This window comes from Emydura macquarii, unplaced genomic scaffold, assembly GCF_026122565.2.
Source record: "Emydura macquarii macquarii isolate MOO-44397 ecotype Brisbane River unplaced genomic scaffold, CSIRO-AGI_Emac_v2 contig_1644, whole genome shotgun sequence".
Classification (NCBI taxonomy): domain Eukaryota; kingdom Metazoa; phylum Chordata; order Testudines; family Chelidae; genus Emydura; species Emydura macquarii.
This window is the reverse complement of record NW_027131781.1, coordinates 19,462,723-19,485,337: the sequence shown is the minus strand read 5'-3', so window position 1 is coordinate 19,485,337 and position 22,615 is coordinate 19,462,723. Positions and strand designations below refer to the sequence as shown.

Below are 22,615 nucleotides of genomic sequence, written 5' to 3'. Positions count from 1 at the left end.
AGAAGAAGAAAACTTCTCTGAAGCCTTGGCAGCTACAAATTAAGGTAGTAAGAATGGGCCAGCTACTGATACCGTTACCACAATGCATAGTACCAAATCCACAAGTGGTTCCTTTGATTTCAGTGGTATGACTTGTGGAGTAGGCTTCTATTCAACATGAGTATCAGAATTTGGCTCTGTATCACCAAGTTTGGTAGGATTCAGGTCTATGTGTAAATAAACTGAACATAATTCTAGGGTGAATTTATTGTCTTTAATGCATTCTTGGCCAATATCCCTGGTAGTTTTTCCACCAAATTCTAGTCTTTGCAATATTATTTTCAGTGCAAACTGTTTTTCTTGAAATTGCCTGATTGGCTATCTCTCATGTTTGTACATGGCTTATATTTGTTCTCACCCTTTCTCTTCACCAGCTCCTCAACTGGTGCAACTCCAGTGAAGTCAAGGTACAATTATACTATACAAATATATATGTAACTCAATGGACCAATGCTGATTTATGCCAGCTGAGGATTGGCCCTTGTTTGTTGCTGTCATTTGCTGTGTTGAATTGAGTGAATATGGTGATTTCTTGGGCTCTCGGGAAATATGTAAAAGTAATGTAACTTTTGTTCCTCGTTTCATCTTTGTTCATGCTAATTGAATCTGTAAAGCTGGAGCTACAGCAGTTATCTACCTCATTAATTCCATTCCACGGTGCAGAAGTTTTCTCTCAAACTTTGGCTGCCAATGGTCTTTTTAAAAAAACCAAAAACAACCTAACATTTTCCCCTTTAAATCCAAAACACCAAGAACAATGCCTGAAGACCAGGTTTGAGTTGGTGTATGACTGTGTTCCCAACCTATCATGGGACAAGCTCATGATATTTACCTTAAATGAGTCTATTGGCCTGACTAACCTCCTGTTCTAATTTCCCCCACCTCTTCCCCTGCCATCTGTTTAGACTTGGTAATTATGAAGCTGGTAATTGTGATGCTTTGGTGTCTAAAGCTTAGATTATTCCTTGAAAGCACAGACCTATGGCAGGGCAGAGTGGATCAAATCCACCCCAGGAAGGACTGTGCCTGACCCCCAGGAAGGAGAGTACTTTCCATTACGCTCAGGGAGTGCACATTTTCCCATGATCCCTGGACTGCTGAGGGGGATTGTATTTGCAGGAAGTAGGGCAGGAGAGGAAAGATGGTGCAGGGTGCTTCACCTTCCATGACTGCCCTGAGCAGCAGAAGAGAATAATCCTTTTCCTGCCTTTCCTCTGCCCCCTCATGGGTAATTAGGGCTCTGAGGAACTAGGAGAGATCAGCCCACAGAGCAACGTAGGCATAGTGACTGTGATTTTTTGAGTGGTTCTTGCATGGGGGGGTGGTAGCTATGAGGGTGTTGGCATCCAATCATTGTGCACTCACACAAGCACCAGTCACAGCCTAGCCTGTGCTTTTTGGGATGGCGCATGAAGCAACTTAACTCTTTTCACAGAAACAGAATGTCAAAGGCAAACAGGAAAACTAACAATTCCAAACACCCAGCTCAAAAAACAGTGGGGTGTCTTTCAACCAAACCCTGGGTTCTCCAAACTAGAGGGAGATCCTAGAAGCACTTTTTTAGAAAAATGTCTAATCATGATTGAAATGCCTCAGTTTAGGGCCATATATGTACAATAGGAAATCTTTCCCAGCATGCTTTTGCAGTAGCTGGCCCTTTAAATTTGGCAGAGAAATGCAGCTGGCACCCTAGAGAAGTCATTATGTAGCCGGCTGCTGTTTGGTGCATCTCCTGTGCTTTCAGCTGGTAAGTCTTCTTAGCCCTTAATATATATTTCCCCTACTGTTGTTCCAGAAAATAGCCCATAGGCTGTGCATAACATGTGATGACTCTTTAACTTGTCATGAACTGATGTGGTATATTTTCCAGGTTCTAAATAACTCTTTTAAAAAAGACTGGGGTGGCAAGTGTTTTTTTTCTTACTACTAATTTTAAAATATCCAGTCAATTCTTTGTATAGGATTCTTGTATAGGGTCTAAAAGATTCATTTTGGTTCTGAACATCTTGACTAGGGAGCCTAAGGAAATTACTAAATGTACTAGAGGAGTAGATTTGTTATGGGATTTGGAGCAGTTGCCTATTCAGCTCCAGATCAGCAGTGACTAAAAGTTATCAGATGATTGCTACTGAATGGGCTAAGTGAAATGAGTATTGGTGGTCTCAGTCAATTTCCCTGTAGACAGTTTTCCCCATCATGACTGACACCAGGCCTTGCATTCTTAGCAGACAGGTGAAGAATTCAATGGACCATAGAAAATGAACCTTTTAGGTCAAGGTTGAGTTATATTGGGAGGGCAGTGTGGGGAGAGTGTATTATTGCTGCCTGTGCTTTATCTGTTCTACGGATTCCATCCAGAAAGGGCTTCAGCAACGTCAATCTGGCATAACTCATTAAGACTATATTCACATACCATATTTACAAAGCAAAGAAATTTTGTTCCCAGAGCTGGTCTAACAGCCTCGGTGATGCTGACACACAATTGAGGGAATAGCCAAAACAAAAAGAAAAAAGAGCCCACCTAATTTCAGTTTAATTGAAAATGTACAGGAAGAAAAGGGAGTATTTGTCAAAAGGAAAAGGACAGAACGGGTAGCAAAAAGCAATGTTAGTTGCAAACTCCTGTCAAACAACACAGAGACTAAAGAAAATCGGGTTTTTTTTAAGTTCAGATAGTATATTGGTTTTATAATGAACAAACACAGAAATACGAGAGAAACAACATCAAAGACCTACAATAAAATGTTACAGAGATTAGTAGTGCTGTAGGCCAAATTTACAAATGTCTGTGAATGCAGAAGTGCGCACACACTTTGCCATGTGTTGATTTTATGTGCACTAATACTTTGGCGCGTGGACAGAAATTGGGCTTTTATGCACACATAGCTAATCGCACATGCAGACTCTAACTTATTACAAAACCAAGTCAGGAGAGTATAAAATTGTGGGTTCACTTTGCCCAAGCCCATTTACAAATCTGTACCATAAACGAACAAAATCTCTATAATACAAGTACTCAGCAGTGTCTATTTATCAGTATAAATCTTCAGTGATGCACCCTCTTTCTTCAAGGCTACCTGACTGTGGAATGGGAGTTCGTTTCTTGCGCTGATTTTCAGAATGACTTGGTATTTAGTGTGTATGATATAGTCTTACAATTTTTCACATTTTGGCCAACTTTCTGTTTCATGAACAATTCATCTCCTGCTGTGTGTTTCTGCCATTTTTGACTAAGGAGGTTAATGGCCTATATTTGCAGAAAGGACTTGTTTTGCTTTCTCACCTAATCCAATTCAAATGTATGCTAGTCTAATTTTTGCTAGTCTTTCTTTTGATCCTGTCACTCCTATCACGGATTCTGAATCATGCCTCAGTGTTAAATATCACCACACCAACATCTGAAAGGAATGCTGTGTGACTCACTAATGCTCTTACATCTGTACTTATCAGTTGGAATTCTGGAGACCTAAGGGGCTTGGGCCAGAGGGGATATGGCTTTTAGTTTGAATTTCTACAACTCAGCATTAGCTTTTCTAATTTATTGGAATTTGCAAACCAAGACACATTGGAAGCATACAGGAAGTTGCTAATCTTTTCAAATTCCTCATTTATCTCTCGAGGAATTAGGGGATCATATAAAATATTCTGCTGTAGAAGTAGCCCTCCCCTTTCTTCACCCCATCCTCAATTTCCACAGGAGAAAGTAATTAGTGTTTTAAGATTAACCTCCCAGGCTCTTGTTTAATGGAACATGAACAATTTATTTGAGTAATTTTCACTTCTCAAGATTTTCAAAGTGCTACTCAGAATGAAGTCTGTTATGAATATACATCATGATGTCTAGCCTGAGTACTTTTTAACCTGAAAAAAATGCAACTTGGGGTTTTTGTTTTGTTTAGATAATCTTTTTTTTTGGTCCAGTTTCCTTGTGCTTTGGCAGCAGTGCATCATGTTGCCATGGGGGAGATCTGGGTGAGGCTGGTGTTCAGTAGTTATCTGTCCCTGGCCTTTGCATGCTACTCATCATGCACCTGCATAAGCAGCAATCTGGCATGACCTGCAGTGGCAGCTGCTGCCTAAAATAAATGGTGGGCTCCCAGTAGTGAGTTCCCTTCTGAAGGACCTCTTACGCTCCCCGAAGGGGATGATCATACTTTCAAAGTAGAAAAATAAGGATGTTACAGTGAGGGAAGTATTTTGGTTGGGGACAAGAGAAACTGGTGAGGAAGTGAAGGGCTGACCTCTTTACTTTCCTCCTCTCATTCCCCTTTCATAAAAACAGTAGAAACCAAATCAGGATGGATCTCCGCTAATGTCTGTGATGAAATGGGAGGAGGCCAAGGTGTCCAACTTGCACTTTTGTGGCAGTGTCCCTTAAGATAATTCAATGGAGCTGTGCTGATTTATGCCCTCTGAGAATCCGGCCCATGCACTTAGCTAGGTTTGATGAACCCTACTGATTTCTGTGCAGATAAAAGCAGCAGCACTGAGTTGGATGGGATTCATCTTAATTTCATCCTGTTGGCAATACCCAACCTTTTTCTTGTCAATTTCACATCGCTGCCTCTCCGCATGCTGCAACAGGCATTTGTCAATTTTACTCTGCGGCAGAGTACTAAAATGACAAGGAATGATACAGTGACCGTCACCTACATTAAAGTTATAATGAGAAGCATAGCAATAGGCCAGCCCATATACTCTGCTTTCCATTCCTCAAAATATATTATGTATGCCTGTTTTATGAAGTTGAAGGAAGACTCAAGGTTGTTTAAAAGTAGGAGGGAACACATGTATCAGAGCCACTTTTCAAAGCTAGGAAGGAATAAGTGCAAGTATATTATTTTATGCTTTTTCAAAAAAAGAGGGAGTGATAAAAACATTAACCTCAGGCCATTGTGTAAAAGAATATTCTTTGCAACAAATATTGCTCAGTTGGCCTATTTTAATAATAGAAGAGAACAGGACACTAAAGAGGGACAGTGCATGATGTTGAGAAACATTCCTTTCTTGGGAAGAGGTACTGAGCTTTGTCTTCATTCACTTGAGAAGTATCATTACAGAGCAGGCCCTAGGGAACATTACAGCAATTATAAAATGAGACTTTTTAAAAAAGAAATTGTGACTTGACTTGGGCTTTGCTCACTGATGTTTGTCACTTCCATCATTCAAACACTTGTTCACAGCTATGGGATAAGAAGCTTTATTAGATGAGAGATGGAGAATACACTGGAATAAAGTTTCAGACACTAGCGTCTCAATGACACCATTTGCTCACTGAGCAAAAGAAAATATACGTTTGCAGATGTGATAGATGCACACGCATTATTATTGATTTATATATTTGTATTATGATAGCACCTAGGGCTCCTGATCATGGACCAGGACCCTGCTGTGGTAGGCTCTTTACAATCACAGAACAAAAAGACAGTCCCTGCCCCAAAGAGCTTTCATGTGTTCTGGGGCTGCGTTGTAGGAATTGATATTTGAAAATTCAGCCTATTTGTCTAATACATTGTAAAGCGCTATAGGAATGTATTTTATTTAATATAGTGAATTGATTTTCATTTCTCATGAAAAAAATGTTAGACACAAAATAAAGGTGTTTTTTAAAGCTTGCTGGATCTCCTGTCTTGCTAAGCCCCATTCCCCGGCTTTTAACAGGACATCAGAGAAACCAGTTCTTTTAATCAAAAGAATTTCTGTTTGGGAGCGTGGGCCGGGAGATTAGGTCAGATGGGTTTTCATTTGTATATTTCTGCTGTGTCCAATGGCTCATATGTAAAGAAGTCCCCTTCTAAGGACAATATCCACTTTCTTCCTGTAGAGGAGCACTCAGGCTAAGTGTGAATCAGATTCATTCCAATAGCCAGAGAATGAGCATGCATGCAGATGTGAATGGGAAGTTTAAAAAAGGGAGCTATACGGAACTCCAGGCCTTAACTAAAGCATGCTGGAAACATGCTGTAGGGGATTAAATAAACCAGTTAGGTTTATATTGACTATTTTGGAATTGGAAAAGATACAGAAAAGATAACTAAAATGATTAGAGGTATGGAACAACTTCCATATGAGGAGAGATTAATAAGACTGGGACTTTTCATCTTGGAAAAGAGACGACTAAGGGAGTATATGGTAGAGGTCTATAAAATCATAACTGGTGTGAAGAAAGTAAATAAGGAAGTGTTATATACTTCTCATAACACACAAACTAGTGGTCACCAAATGAAATTAATAGGCAGCAGGTTTAAAACAATGCACAGTCAACCTGTGGAACTCCTTGCCAGAGGATGTTGTGAAGGCCAAGGCTATAACAGGGTTTTAAAAATAACTAGATAAGTTCATGGAGGATAGGTCCATCAATGGCTGTTAGCCAGGATAGGCAGGGATTGCTGCTTGCCAGAGGCTGGGAATGGCCGACGGAAAGGATCACTTGATGATTCCCTGCTCTGTTCATTTCCTCTGAAGCACCTGGCATTGGCCACTGTCGGAAGACAGGACACTGGGCTAGATGGACCATTGGTCTGGCCCAATATGGCCGTTCTTATGACTTATAAAGCAGAATGCCAAAGTCTTTATTGTAAGGCAAGAAGACTGCACAGGGGACTTCTGCACTGTATGCTTAACAATCTGACAATATCAAGAGGCTGTTTGGACAAAATTGATGAGGAATAGTTTTGGGGTGAGTTTCTTAAGACATTCTCACTATCCAGATAGAACCCACACATGTACTTAACTAGTGTAGAACTCGCATGCTGCTTGTGTTGTCAACGCATATAGTGCACAATACCCAATAATTGCTACTTTTAAATGTACATTTTTACTGCCTCATCACAAGCCGCATTGATTTCACCTCACATGCAGCATTCATAGCACAGAATATAGCAAGTCAAAAGAGAAAAATAAATAATCTAATTTTCTTGGGGGTTTTTTTAATTTCCGTCTGGGCACATATGGAACAGATCTTGTTGCAATGTAGCAAAATAAAATATTTCAATAAACTATCTCATCATCAACAAAAATAAAGCTATCCGTACAACCTTGCCATTTCAATTTTCTGCTTTTTTTCTTTAGTTCACGTCAGTCTCAGCACCCATTTTCTTTAGTTCCTGAAACACCCACTGTGATAGCAGACCAGTGAGCAAAACCCGTTCTCAGATGTGGTGATTATAATGAAAAAGGAAAAAAGATTGAATTTCCACAGACTCTGCAAATTACAACCCACCAAACCCGAGTTAGAAAGGACTCTCCTTTTCCATTTCTTCATTCCGCTGCTTAAACTGATGGGAGACTTGTGGCATGTGTAGCAATGTAACTCCCACGTCTTTGCTTTCTCTCTATTGCACTTTTAAAGGTCTCAGAAGGCTGCTTGTCCATAAGGGCATCTGCCACTGTGTGAGGCAGAGCTGAACCAGGGCATTGCCCTCTCATGTAGATTTTACTATTGTTCTTGTCGTTTCAAAATAAATCACACGTATAGAATGTCTGAGCTGTGTAAAAATAGACCAAGACTCAGGCCTACTGAAGAAGTATAATAGTTTTTAAAAATTATTATTTGTAGAGGCATCACACATAACCTATGAGCACTATGGTCCTGTGGATTAGTCATAGGACTGTGATTCAGGAGATCCACCTTCTGTTCCTGGCTGTGCCCCAGACATCCACTGCCTTGCCTCTCTTTGCCTTCCTTTCCTTGGCTGTAAAATGGGATAATACTTCTGTCTGTCTTTGGTACTTATCTGACCCCCATCATCATAGTATCTCAACAGCTCAAAATCTTTAATGTATTTAACGGTTACAATGCCCCTGCAAGGTAGGGATTCATCCCTATTTTACAAATGCAGCACTGAGGCACAGAGATTAAGTGACTCACCCAAGGACACACAGGAAGCCGGTGGCAAGTAGGGATTTGACTCCAAGTCCAAGGCTTTCATACTTTCCCACCTTGCAGTGGTGTTGCAAGTCAATGCATTAATGTTAGTAAAGGGCCTTGTAAACCTCATAGAGAAGGAGCTTTATCTGTGTAAAATGTTGTTTTATTCATGAATCTACAAAGCTTCCTATACTTTGCCGCAGGGTCAAAAAAGAAGAATCTAATAAGAGGCAAAGTTGGTTTGTCAAAAGCTCAGTCTTTCTGTTTAATTAAGGGAGGAAAGGAGGGTAAAAGAGTGATAAAACCTAGAACCTTTTCTGAGAAATCTGTGTCAAAGGGTAATAATGGAACAAAAATTGAGTCAAGAAGATAAGGAAAAGCCACACACCAAAGTCACCACACAGAGGTCCAGGTTATTTCAATCTAAATTATTTTCAGGTAGTGTCACACTCTCTAACCAGCCTTTACTGCCATAAGGCAGAAGGCCAAAGCAGTCAGCAGTTTGACAGCTTAGTTTTCTTACATCGATCCAGAAAATATATATACGAGGCCATTTGCACCATCTGCCACACAGGTGTCATTCACTGGAAGCAGGGTGGAAACCTGGGACTGTCAATGTTGAGATGCCAATAGAGAATAAATAAAGACTGCTGTGGGAAAAGCCTGAAAAAACAAAGAACCTAGGAGAGCTGAAACCAACAACAAATAATACTTACAACTTCAGGGTAATCATGAGGCAGAATGGGCACACTTCTGAGACCTGGCGAAGCATAAGATGACTTCCCAGCCTTGGTCACCCAGGAATGGATTAATATAACTCAGAAGGATGGAAAACATTTTGACATTAAAATAATGTGTCTTCTGCAGCATAAATGTGGCAGTGCATAAAAAGGTAGTCGCAAAAGCAAGATGTGCACAGTACACAACGAGCAACCTACCTGCACAGATGCAGTGGGCTGTAGTATTGATAAATCCACTGATAAAATGTGACATTATCCTGATCCTTTTCAGATTTTTTTTTCTTTGAACAAAATATGCTATTCTTCAGTTTCTGAAATTGTGAGTGGAAGATTAGTGTATGCTTGGGGAAGAGCCTCGCTGGTGTAAATCAGCAGAGCATTTCTGATTTCAGGAGAGCAATGCTGATTTACTCCAGCTGAGGTTAGGGACCTCACTCTAGAGAGAAGGAAATAAGGAATTAAATTTAGCTCTGGAGAGGTATTTTCAACACTCTCAATTTAGGGAATTGTCAAGAGGAGGGCTTTTGTTCAGCTGGGTACAGAAATAGCAGCCCACTGAGAAACTCAGATTTAGGTGTGGGCTCCCCCACCCCTAAGTATTGGTGTGTTGGGATTTGAGTTTTGGCTCATGCCCATCTACTATTCTAAGGCAAGCTGAAGCACTTCAAGGTCACATCAGCCCATGTAATATGCAGCCTCCTGATTAAATGTTGGATGTCAGTTACAGACAGATTGGAGAATGCACCAATCTGCCAGCTGTGCCATGTCCTTTTCCAAGCCTAGTGTCATTGGGAACTGTTTAGCTTCATTTATTAAAGGCTTTTGAAATAGATCACATTGTCATCAATTTACTTCAGAAGTTTCAGCACCTGTTTGGAGTGTGGTTCATGCCCACTTGTCTCTTGGATTCATTGATGCCAGCACATTCTGAGTTAATGCTGTCAGCATCATCCATAATGTAAAGCATAGTGGCAGCACATGCACGTTCTGCTTTGCATGCCATTTAAACCTGATTGTGCATAACATCCTGCACAAATAATCACAGAACTAGAGTGTGTGACTGGTGTCACACATGATCCTTGGCCACTTCGACTACTGGCCATAATGTCAAAAAGAGTTTGACTCAGTTACAGGAAGGGAAAAAAACAAAACCAAACCACCAACTTGCCAACACATCCACTCAAAGCAGGAGGTTCAAGCTCATTGGAAACTGGCATTCCATATGCTCAAGAGACTTCTGAAACAAGCACAATCTACATATGCTTCTGTTGGCAAGCTCATAAATAGAAAGGAAGATGTTTTCCTCTTCCCATCTAACACTGCTCCCACACACTTAAATGCTCACTTGCAAATGGAGAATATGCAAGCATAAGAATGACACTAGCATATACCCGATATATGTAAAGTTGGTGGGGGAAAAATGCTGAATGAATTTTAAACTGAAGAAGTCATTGATGTAGTCACCCTAGTAGAAAGCATCACTTCTAAGAGAGCCTCCTACTCCACAATCAGTGGATATTAACAAATCTGTGTCCACGGCATTAGCAACGATGGAAAAGGCTTCCAAGAAAAGTGAGGACAAGCTAATTACTGATATAAATATACACTGCTTCCATTAATTTAGGGCTTCTAATGCAAAACATTCCTGCTAGCTGAAAGGAAAAGCAAGCCAATGTATTTAGAACTGTTCTATCAACATTAAAAAAAAAAAAAGTTTCAATACCCAGAACTTTATGCTGAACAGTTCTAATGGGAAGCATTCCTTATAGCTCGAGCCAATTAATCAATCATAATCACGACCCACTAAAAACAACTAAAAGGACACAAAAGCATCACAAACCTGGCAGCCATGCTATGGCCCTGATTTAGCTAAGAGTTTAAGCACATGTTTAACTGGTAGGATCCTATTCCCATACTCAAGGGAATGGAGTGGGGCAGCACTAGCACCACACGCTGTCTGGAACACCAAATCGTAGCAACCAGCCCAGGGCTTCTCAGAATCAGAAGAGGAGAGAAAAGTCACACAATGATTTGCTTAATCAGAACTTCTGGGTCTGACATGGCTCCAGTCTGAATGTGTCCAGAACCTCAGTGTATTTATACTTTTGTATGTTCCTGCACTTCCTGCTGTAGCCGGGGATGAGATAGGAAAGTTCTGAAATTCTGTGGAGAGAAAAAAGTCTGTTCCTTGTAGGTGGAAACATGTAATTGTAACATCTTGTAAATAATGTGAGGGAAGAACTCATCTCTGTGACATTCCCCCTGCTGTGTCTTGACTGGAATGCTTTGGATAAATTCAGATTGGAGTTGTGTGGAAGTCAGCAGTTTTGATGTGTAAAGAGTAGGGAGGGCTCATGTGAATCTTTTCTTCTGTTTGTATTAATCTGACCATAGCGGTCACATAAGATCACCCCATTAAAAGCCTTCTGGACCTCTGTGGGATTTTTGCTCATTAAAACTGCAGAATTTGCCTCTACGTTCCCAGATCGTAATACGTGCTTAACTAATTGGCCAGGCACATGAAGCCCTCCGCTCGACCTGGTGGCACTTCTCTGTCTGCTTGGTTGTAATGCAGTAGCTTTTGCTTGTTGCAGCTGATCAATTTCAAAATTTCAGGGACTGTTCTAGGCATCAATGGGCAGAACCCTATTCATTTTGGTGAAAACTGGAGAAGGAAATGGGGAGACGCATGGGGACCCCAGCATCTGGTTAGCAGACCCAGCAACTTCAACATGCACTGTTCTCCATCGATCAGATAAATGGCATCCATTTACACCTTCCAGCATAGCAATAGCCACGTGCACAACTCTGCTGCCCTCCTGCTACAGCTGAATAGGTTGATTCCCTAAATGACTTATCTCCCAGACTAAAAAAGGAAAGAAATTATGGTGGGGAGAATGGGAGCCACCCAGATTCCTGGGCTAGAGGGAAGAGGGGGGCCCTAGAATAAGGAAGGAAGGAATGGGCAGCCACACAATGACCCTAGCATTTAAGGAAAGGGAGAACAAGGGGGCATACACACCCCCTGGCATGGGGTGGAGGCGAAGAGGTGCAGGGAGTCCTTGCAGTAGAGTGGGTTGGGAGGGGGAGACACAGGGAGCTTGGCCTACAGAAGCTACAAAAAATATAATCCCACTCTTATAGGGAGCGTGACCTACAGAGAGTCACAACTCACAGCATTAATGAGCCAGAGCTGCTCTCCCTCCTCTGAATAGCAAAACCATGCCTAGCACAAAACCTTTTTGTTTGCATTTAGCCCCCATAGCTCTGTCTGTCTGTGCCGACTTTTCATCTACACCTGTATCTTTTCATCACCTGGGTCCCAACCCTGCGAGGTGCTGGACAACTGCTGCAATGTATCGAGTGCTGCCAGACTCCCCCTGAAGTTCAGTGTGTTGCCCTGAGCTCTTCTAAGGCACAGTCTGCACACAAAAGAGCTTTGTTTCTTTTTTTTTCTTTCATTTTGTTTTTTGTTTTTGTTTTTTTCAGATGAATGACATTAGCGGCAGATAGGCAATTCCTTTGTTCAGGAACACAGACAATACTAGAATAAACACTGCAAAGTGGGCTGCATTTATTTCTGTGGACTATGGGCTGGTCCCTGCTGCATTCTGTTGCCTTTTCAAACGTTTCTGAAATATTAGGTTGTGCCAGGTGATAGACAGTTCACCTCTGTGCCTTGCCAGTCACATGCCTTCCCCTGATGCTAGCAGTGCGTCTGACTAGGAAAGAAATAATGGATGTCAAGCTACTCAGTGGATGTTCTTATCACTGATATGTACCAAAATCTTGATTGCTTCTCCACCCCCTCCTCCGTCTATGCCTCCCTATTGCATAGCTGATGATTTGCTGCATGATCTGCAAAGGGTTTTCTCCCCATGCTACTGCATGGTTATTTTGAAGTGCATCTGATTGGTAGCATCTACTTTTCTGCCCTCCACTAATGTGTTCTCCGACCCCATTTGAATGCTGATCTAAAAACACTGCTGGTTTGATTTCCTCCCCTACCAATAGCATTGTTTCCTGTGGATATTTTTTTCTAGGATACTTTTTCTCTTTAGAGTCTCCTTTTGTCCCTGTGCCTTGTTCCCAGAACCAAATCCTTCAGTCCTTACTAATTGAGCTCAATCGGGCTAGGATCTCACCTGAAGGATACAGGCGACAAGTATATTTTTAGGAGGCTGGAGCCTGAGAGCTGCTGCTGCTCCTGCTGCACTTGTACCAGCCTGTTCCTCTTTTCTCTTTACTGGAAGAACACCCTGTCCTTTGCCCCTGTTCTTCAACAAAACAAAAAAGAAATAATTGGGAGCTTCACAACTTTTCTTTTCCCCTCACAAGTAGAAGGATTTGGCCTCCTGTTCATCTTTCTTCCCACTGCTAGCGCTTTTGCACTGTGGGAGTTAGAATGCATGAACATATTGCACACAAAAGTGGCATAAATACCATCTGCGTAAGTATTTTTCTGTGTGGGTGGCAAATACAAAACCCAGCTTTTGACACCAAAAGTTGGGGGGTGGGAAATCACACCTGCTGGAAAGCCCTCATCAGGCAAAATGCAAATGTATCCATTTTTTATGTTAAGCAGGGGTGAGTGAAGCCTGTGGAATACAGAGTTTGCAAACCTCACAAGCCAAAATCACAGGGTTTGCAGGTCCACACACATATTTTCCCCTTTTCCCTGTACTATAAACCCATGTTGTTTCCTAGAATAATTAAATTAGAAAAATATATAGGTAAATGGAAGGATGAGCTAAATTGGGAAAGAAGGGCCACCCACAAGCATGTGGCCCACATACATGGTATTTATATTGGGTCCATACAACTAGCACAGATCCCAGATACCACGCCAGTTGGAAAGTCCACCCAGCAATGGACTGCAGCATGCCTGCACTTTCCCATCCACTGGGCGGCCCACAACCAGCCAGCAAAATTACAAACATGGGCAGTGTTGAGTAAGGAGTGAGGGTGCTGATTCCCCTCTTCAGCTTTAGATCCAGCTGCCAAGATTAAAGCTGCCCCCTTCCGGGAGGAAACTCCTCAGCAAAGTGATGATGTGAAGACAATTTGCATTTCCTGGCCCTTGCAGTTGTGACTCTGTCCCTGAATCCCTGATATTCACTCTGCCTGCCCATTGCTCTGTGTTTCAGCCTGGTTTTTCACTGGATATTTTCCCCCCATCTCTTCTCTGCGCTCTTCTTTACCTTCTCTCCTAAGCAGAATAAGCACCCAATAACTTCAGAAGTAAGTCAAACTTTGGAGCCCACAATGCTTATGTAGGTCTCAGATTCTTTGACCTGGTTGAAGAATGGAAACCTATTATTGTGTAGAGTTATAAACTGTTCAAAACAGATCAATTGTTCGTTTTTTCAGAATTTTTGTGGGAAGAGGGTTGAGTTGGGGGGTTAAAATTTATATTGGACACATGACTGAAATTTTTTGAAATTTTTCATTCACCCTGTTTTCAATAAACAAAAACATCAATAATATTTTGCTAACATTTTTGGAATTTTTTAAAAAAAGGTGTAAGATAAAATCCTGGCTCCATAAAAATCAACGATAAAGCTAACATTAATTTTAGTAATGGCAGGATTTCAGCCATAAGAATTTTTTTTTTAATTTTGTTTTCAAAAAGACCATTTTTCAATTAAAACAATTTCAGAATATTTTGGTCATCTCTACAAATGGGGCTAAACCAGTTTATATTATCCTAGTTTTAAGTCCAACATTTTTCTCTCAGCCTTAATTCTCCTTCCTTCTTTCGATGCCTCACACCAGAGCAGCTGGTAACTTGGTTTCCTTCTATGCACAGTTGAGACCCAGGATCTGTAGTGTAAACACTGTAGATTGCAAGCAAGGTGGGGAGGGTGTGAGGAGGAGGAGGAGGAGGAGAAGGTGTTTTAGATGGGAAGAAGTTAATTTACCATTTTATGCTAGACAGGATTTCCTCATCTTTTATTCTCCTCTCACTAAGAACCACTACTGTCCCCTAACAGCTCCTAACCTCAGCTCTTCAGATCTGAACCACAGAAAGATCCACCCACCAAAGAAAGGAATTAAACTATTATGAAAAAAATGAGGCCAATACCTCCTTCAGTTACACCAGTGAAACTCACCGCTGACTCAGTTAATCATCTAAAAACTGCCCGGGCAGAATCATGAAGACTTTCTCCATCCACTGGAGCTGACAGCACAGCTTCTAGACTCTTATTTCTGTCTGATTCACAGACTGACAGACCCAGATTGTGACTCAAAATCACACCCAGTTTACTCCATCCTTACAAGCAATAATAGCATCTTATTTTGACTAGGAGGCCAAAGTAGCTGATCTTCTTAGGGTAAAGCAAGGTTTAATTTCATCTGAGAAGCTTCCTTGAAAGTGTTGGGCATCTGAAATTTTTCCCAGGTATACTGAGAGCATAATTTGCCCCCAGCCATGAGCTCAATATCAATTTGTGTAGTCCTATTGGCCTCATCTGACCATGCACTGTGTTCTTCCAACTACCTTCTTAGCGCTAGAGAGCCTGACTTATAAACGCTGTTGTTATTTAGCAATATATTTCTCCATTTTTTTTTGTCACTATCTCTGAATTAGAGTGTGGCATATGTTATAGGTCAGACCCTCAGCTGATGTAAATTTCTGTAGTTCCACTGATGCCGCATCCACTACATGTGTGCATTATAGAGGCTGCATTAGAAAATCTTGAATCAGTTCCTTGGAAGGACTTACCAGAAAGAGAGGCTCAATTACAGGCTTCTTTGGGAGCTGACTTTAAAACTCTCCTCACCCTCCAACTGTAAAATCTCAAGCTTTTGTAATTAAATAAAATAGTTGCAATGTGGTGTTCTCTCTTCTGTTTAGACTAAGGAAATTAGGGGGAGGTTTCTTGTCAGTCTTTGCTGAATTTTCTGTATTCAGTGATATTTCCAAAGCTCAGCACATAACAAGAAGGTACAATTAATTCTTCCTGAATTTGGACAGCTTGGAAGTTTTCTGTTGCCCTCTGTCAAACTTGGCACATTGATTTCTCTCTTTTGAGATTTCTTACAGCATGCTGTTTCAGGCTTTTCAAAGATGGCTGTGCCTGCTTCTCTAGAAATGCTCAAGGTAGTTTGGTGCAGAGAATGTTTCCAGGAATCACACAGCAGTGACAATCATCTGTACTTGCCATCTTCAGAATCAGAGAGCAAATATGCATTTTGTTTATTTGTGCAAAGTTAATAAATGCTTTAGCAATTGGGTAAGTTAGGTTGCTATGAAGGTGCTTTTAAGAGAGAGGTCGGTTCCTCAGACCCCTATTTAACCTCTCACTCCTTTATATTTCACAGGGCATCATTTGGATGAGTGGGTATTAGCTGCCTCCAATTGTACCTGCTAGTAACCTGAGTTTCAGTTTCCACTCCCTTCAAAGCTTGTACCTAGTATCCATTACACTTGCTTTCCACATGGAAATTATACACACACTTTTTTCAGCAGCAAAATGGTTTTTGGGTCCTCAAGAGAACAGACAGATAACTTAACTGTGGTTATAGCAGATGAGAGGGTGGGGCAAAATCCACAGGTTTCCACAAAAGCAGACATTTTCAGGAGAACAAAAGCACTCTAAGCCTGAAGAAACCATTCATGACAATGTGTGACATAGGAAGTGAAGGAGCCACTTGGAAACGTAAACCACAAAGAGCTTTTCTCCCTGGTTGCCCCAGAAATATCATTCCTTTATCTCAGGTTTATGATTAGAACTCAGTAAATGAATTAAAATAAACAAAATAAAAACAATTGCTTTAACACAATAGTCTCTCTCTCTTAGGAGACAGGCTTCTTTCTTTTAAACATATGGATCAGCTTCCCTCCTTCAACTGAGGGATGTGTATGGGTTTTATGGAAATATCTACTTCCCCTAGCACATCAGTGTCAAATTTCTGCCATGTTATTTATTGTATTTATGATAGTACTGCCTAAGGGCCAACCAAGAATGTTGTGCCATTGTGCTAGGCACTGTACAAACACAGTGTAGTGGATGGCTCCAGGCTTGAAGAGTTTATAGCCAACAAATGCCATGAAACTTCTCCAGGGTTTGGTTTCAACTGTAAGAACTATTAAATCTTAAGGGTTACTTGGTAAAGATAGATGGTTATTATCTATGTTGAGCTACCTAGACTATATTTTATAGACAAAGGTTTCCCTTTATCAGGCTTTAATGGTTTAGCTGCCAACTTTAATTAGTTTCCAGGGCTTTCTTCACAGATATTACAGACTATGGATGTGGTAAGATTAAGAAATGTCTGTTTCCCTTTTACTGCAAGGGATTCTCTATGAACTCAGCATGGTTCTTCTATGATATGATTTCCATACCTAACTACTTCATCAGCCATTTTATCAGTGTTCTGTACATGGTTCAGCATATGTGAGGAAGTTCAACTTTTTAATCAATAGATACACTGATTTTCTTCAGCAATGCTTTCACTGTGATGGGTAACCCTTTACCTGCCAGGAAGGGATTGCCAGTGGGAAATATGCAGTGGAGGATGTGGTCAGCAATAATCTGTTCCTGACCTTTTCAGAGCTGAGTCAGAAATATAGCATCACCTTTCCAGCAAGTCCTATCTAAGTATAGATCGGTTTGTTCTGAATGCTCTTTAATTTTTTCCCTTCCCTCTTGTTGCTCTGACACATTTATATCTACCTGGATACATGCTGAGGTCTCTGATGCTGATTTTTCTTTGAAAAAAGGATTTTCACTTTCCTGGAACTGGTATTTAGTAGTTTGTGAAAACTGAAAGAAAACAAACCCTGATCTAGTCCTATTCCTCTAAAAATATCCTTGAAAACAGTGTTTGAAAACAATTAAACTGTATCTAACGGGCTTGGCTCTTATGTGTTGTGCACAGAAAGCAAAAAAGCATGCCTGATTTTGCTTCCCTTGAAGTCAATGGCAAAGCTATCATTGACCTCAAAGGGAGCAAGATTCAGGACCTTAAATGCTGTAATTTTGATCACAAGATTGTAGATTAAGAGTTAGACCAGGTGACTGGATGACAGAGCACCTGGGTTCTAGTTCCGGCTTTGCCACTAGCTCACTGCACACCTCAATCCCCCCCCCCCGAAATTGCATTTAATATTTCAAAGCAACATTGTCAGGCTGAAATAATTATTAATGTTCTTAAAATTCTTTGAGATCCTTGGATGAGATTTGCTATACGAATGCAAAGTATTATTACATCTTCTGAAATCACCGAGTAAGCAGGCTGACACAGCACCCTGTCCCACTGCATTGCACAACAGTGAGTGGGTTGACTTTGCAGGGCTTTTTCATTTCAAATAACATTTGCAATTTACTGCAGTGGCTTCAAAGAGCTACATAAGAGCTTCTTTTATATTCATATTTGCCTGTATCAGTGATGGGCTTTGGGGGCATGGGTAGGAGAAGCTGTTTTCTGTCAATTAAAATAATAAATTTTGTGTATTTTTCAGTTAGGGATGTTCTGAGCCTGGCACAATTATTCCTTTTCCAGGCACACTGGAGTGGGATTTCCTTGCAGTAGAACATCATGGGTTGCCCTGATTCCCATACATTTTTTGTGTCTCTGTGAAGTGTCATCATGATAGTTCCCTTCTGCATGTTGTCTGGAAATAATACAGCTGAGATTCCAAAATAATGAAAAAGTGGAAGCCCAAAAAGAGAATGAACAGCTGTAGTTATTGCAATGATTCCTACACCAACAGGCTCAGCCGGTTCTGGAGCAATCAGCTACAACTTGGCTTAAAAAGCCTAGTTTTACTGGTATTTCATTTACTGCTGCTTTGTCCAATTTAACTTGAGGGGCTCTTCAGAAAGTAATAAGACTTGAGATCTCAACTGAACCCCAGCCTGACATAACCTCTGAGACAACTGGAATAAACAACGTTCAGGCTACTATATACTGTCCTACACCGAACAAACTGTAAAAGGCCAAGATTTGTCGCACAGATAGAAGAAACAGTATGTAATTTGAAGCAGGCATTAGGAAAGGAGATGTTGTGCATTTTGGTACAACCTCTGCCTCTCTAATTCAAGCCACAATCATCTCCAGCTGAGTTAGATAGATGGGTAGAGAATGTGACGCAGTAGGAGGCAGGAAGTGAAAATAGAAACTCAGGTTTCTGCACTATGGTGGAGGGAGGATTAGTGCCGGTTGGACCCTCTCTCTCTCCCACCTGTGTGACCGTTGCTGATTAATCCATCTATGGAGGCCAGAGACCTCATTTTCCCACCCTCAGGCTACATGCAACTCCCATCGAAGCCACATAGCCTGCAGCGGAAGAAGAAAGGCCCAGCTGTCTTATGTGGGGTGACTGTAAGGCGTTAAAGGAAAAGGCTAAGCACAATTAAATCTTTGTCATTTTTCCGCTGACTGAAATTTGGACCTGATGCAAGTGGGAGACTTGCTGCTCGTCTCTGCTGGAACTACTACTCCTTCCATTGACCTTAATTCATTTCCATACCATGGTCTCAACTTACTGCAGAATGGAGGGTACAATAGCCCAAGATAGTCATGTAAACTCTGTCCAGCTAAAATGGACTTTTCAGTTTGTGAGGGAAAAATGACGCAGGGGGTTTAACCACCTGCACAGTCAGGATGTGAACTGCTGCTCTTTCAGTAGACAGCTACATGTGCATAAAATCCTAACTGAATCAGTTTGATAAGGTGAACAAAAGGAGAACTCAGTACTTTTTCTTCTCTCTTGCAGAGAATGTGAGACTCATGCAAATGACGTCTTTGTTCCCCTTTTAGTTCTATCCTGTCTTCTGTTCCCTAGCTGGTATTCACTGTACTGCTACTGCCACCCTAACCCAAATGTGAATCCAGATGGCAAAAGTTCTCTGTTTTTTATTTCTTCCCTGAGGGTCACTGGTGATGTCTTTCCCTCTTGTTCAGATTGTAGGGGGAAATCTTTGCACAGATCTACTCCATATTCTCTTCCTGGCTGACAACTTCCTAGATATTGGCTAGGAGATCCATCTTCAGGTCATGGTCATGCAGCCCCTTTGAATCTCTCCCAGTCAGCCAGAAATCCACATTTGTGGATTTGGTCCTCTCACTTTAAAAACTGGAATTAAATTTTAAGAAAGGTACAATGTATGACATATAGCCTTGGCCCTTCACAATTCCTGCCTTTATATAGCAACTTTCATTCAAGGTTCTCGGAGTGCTTAGCAATTGCTGTTCAAAGGTAGGTGGAAATGAGACAATATGTGTCTAATTAGGAGTACAGCTATGTAGCTAATGGTACAAATGCTCTAATTTGTATTTTCAACTGACTTTTGCTACCTGAAATGATTTTGCAGGCTCATTTTTCACTGCCACGTAAGGAGGCTAGGCCTGAGGATTTAGCTCGTAAACATACAGTACTGCTGAGGCTACCATGTGGAGCTACCTCATAGCCTATAGTCTGCTTTTTCACAGCCCCAGTGGTGTTGAGGTAAACGTTAAATGGTTGCTTAATCTGATGCCATTTTTGCAGGGGGGTTTTTTTGTTTGTTTGTTTGTTTGTTTGTTTTTGCAAATCTACCAAGTGTGGGGAGAGGATAGGAGGTGCTATTAACATTTTTTCATCAACATTTTACCTGGGAGAAAAGTTATTCCCAGTTCCAGTGTTAGGAAGGTGGAGCCAGATTTCTAAAGATATTTAGAGGCCAAGGGCTAAAGCCACAAAAGGGACCTTGGCTCAGCATTGAATATTCTCCTATCTTTTTAACGATAGGTAAAATGCTATTATTGTTTATTATTCGTATTATTGCTGTTGTTTATTATTTGTATTAGTTTAGTCATGGAGCATGTTGTGTTGTGCACTGTGCAAACAAAGAACAAAAGACAGTCCCCAAAGAGCCGCAGATAACTTACAATGTAAGTACTGATTTAAATCGTTATGGTCAGATTTAGAGAGGTATTTAGGTGCCTAAAATGCAGATGGGTGCCTACTGGGATTTACAAAAGCATCCAAATAAATTGGATGCCCAACTCCCATTGACTTTCAGAAGTACCAATGGGAGTTAGGTGCCTAACTCATTTAGGAGCTTTTTCAAATACCATTAGGGGCTAGATCTACAAAGATAATTAAATGCTTAACTACCCCTTGAAGTGCCTAAATCCAAAAGTCACATCCTCAAAAAATCCCCTCAGCTGCTACCTAACCCTGTAAACCCCTACGTTTCTGCTAGTAAAGTTCCTGAGGCACTTAAATAATTGCCTGTGAGTATGTGCACAGCTGCCTAAGTCCTCACTCCCAGCATAATTGTCAGACTAGCCATGCCCCCATCTCACCCGCAGAGCTTGATCCAATAGGTGGTCTCAGAAGCTGCCTGACAGACATGGCCCTGCACAAAACACAGCTGGAGGAGAAAGAAGTAGTGGTTTGGTGCCCACACCCCATGACCTTTAGCATTCACCAGCATGTGGGAGAACCAGATTCAAATCCCACCTCTGACTGATGTGAAGCAGGCATTTAAACCAACATCTCCTACCTCCTAGGAGAGTGCCCCAACCACTGGGCTATGAGATATTCGGGGGAGCATCTCTCTGTCTTTCCTGTTGATACCGTTCCACTTTGTATAAAATACTTCAATAGTCTAGAGTGAGTGAGAATGACTCTATATCTCAGTGATTAGCGCATTCTCCAAAGATGGGGTTCAAATCCACACCAGGCCGGGGAGGGTTTTGAACTTGGATTTGTCACATTCTGGGTGAGTTCTCCAACCCCAGGGCTAAAGATTATAAAGGGGGCAGCTCCTCCTCAGGGGTATTTTTTTTTCCCTTGGGAGAGGCAGCTTAAAGGCCTGACTCCAGGAGAGAGTTCATGGCTGAGAACCCCAGGTAAAGATAGGTCCCTAAATTCCTTGAGGGGAGAGCTTAGACCACACTTCTCTCCAGCAGATGATTTTATCTGATTTAACCTCGTTATTATTTAATGTTTTAATAAGCACTCAGGAGTCAGGTTTGTCCAAAGTGAAGATGAGACACTTGCCATTAAGATCATTAGCACTCCCCTCATTCTGAGACTGCTCAGGTTTCTGGAAACATCTAACAATCCTGGCCCCATTGAAGTCAATGGCAAAACTCATTGAATTCAGGAGAGTCAGGATTTCGCTCCTACTTAGCATACTGGGCATGCTCAGAGGCTTAAGCTAGCCATTAGCATCATCGGTGGGTACTAACATCAGCTCATTAGCAGACTCACTCCCATGCTTGTAACTTGATACCTAGCCATACACACACCACCATTTCCTGCATTGTTAGGAATAATAGCCTCTGTATCACCCTCATTATTGCCTTCACTGCCATTGAGTTTAGAGGACACCGACAGACACCATTGTCACCTGAGACAGTATCAACTGTACCTGGTAGTGCATCAGCTCAGTCTGACCTGACACACTGTTCTCCTGATATCTTTATTATCCTTGTCAGTAATGTCCAGTCCAGACTGAACCTGGCTGAAGCAGTTCCTTGAGAGTTGGATGCATCTGAGCTTCCTGGCTGGGAAGTGAACAAAGACTCCCCTATCCTCCTCCTCTGACTACAGCACCTTGCCAGTTCAGCCTGTTTCTCACAAATGCCTTGTGGCTATTCTCTGGGGGTGGATGTATACTGCTCACATTATGTGATCTATTAATTGATTCTATTTGTTTTATCTTGTGCTTTTACTGATGACATGAGAAAGAACAAGTTGGATCCAGACACACAAACTAGCTAGTTAATTGTTACCCTTTCCCTAGTCTTTAATCTGTCCCTCTGTGTATTTGCTTATATTGGAGTTCACCTTGTTTTTCTTCTTACTCATGTACCTGCACCCTTTTTAATGTGTCCCATCTATAAATCATGCTCCAGTTCTTCTCCCTTCCCACGCGGGAGGACTATTGGATTGTACCCATCCTTGTTGGGGCACAGCCCAAGGGCACCAGGAAGCATAACAATAATTTATGCTAGCCAGGAA

The 22,615-nt window shown here is 41.4% G+C and overlaps 1 long non-coding RNA gene across 1 annotated transcript in view; it reads left to right on the top strand.

Moving 5' to 3' along the window:
* The first annotated feature begins 1,750 nt into the window (after positions 1-1,750).
* LOC137158355 (uncharacterized) overlaps positions 1,751-22,615 on the top strand; it is a 39,867-nt gene continuing 19,002 nt past the window's right edge. Inside the window, exon 1 of the long non-coding RNA XR_010921384.1 lies at positions 1,751-1,786. This is a non-coding gene — a long non-coding RNA (uncharacterized lncRNA). The remainder of the gene's footprint in view (positions 1,787-22,615) is intronic.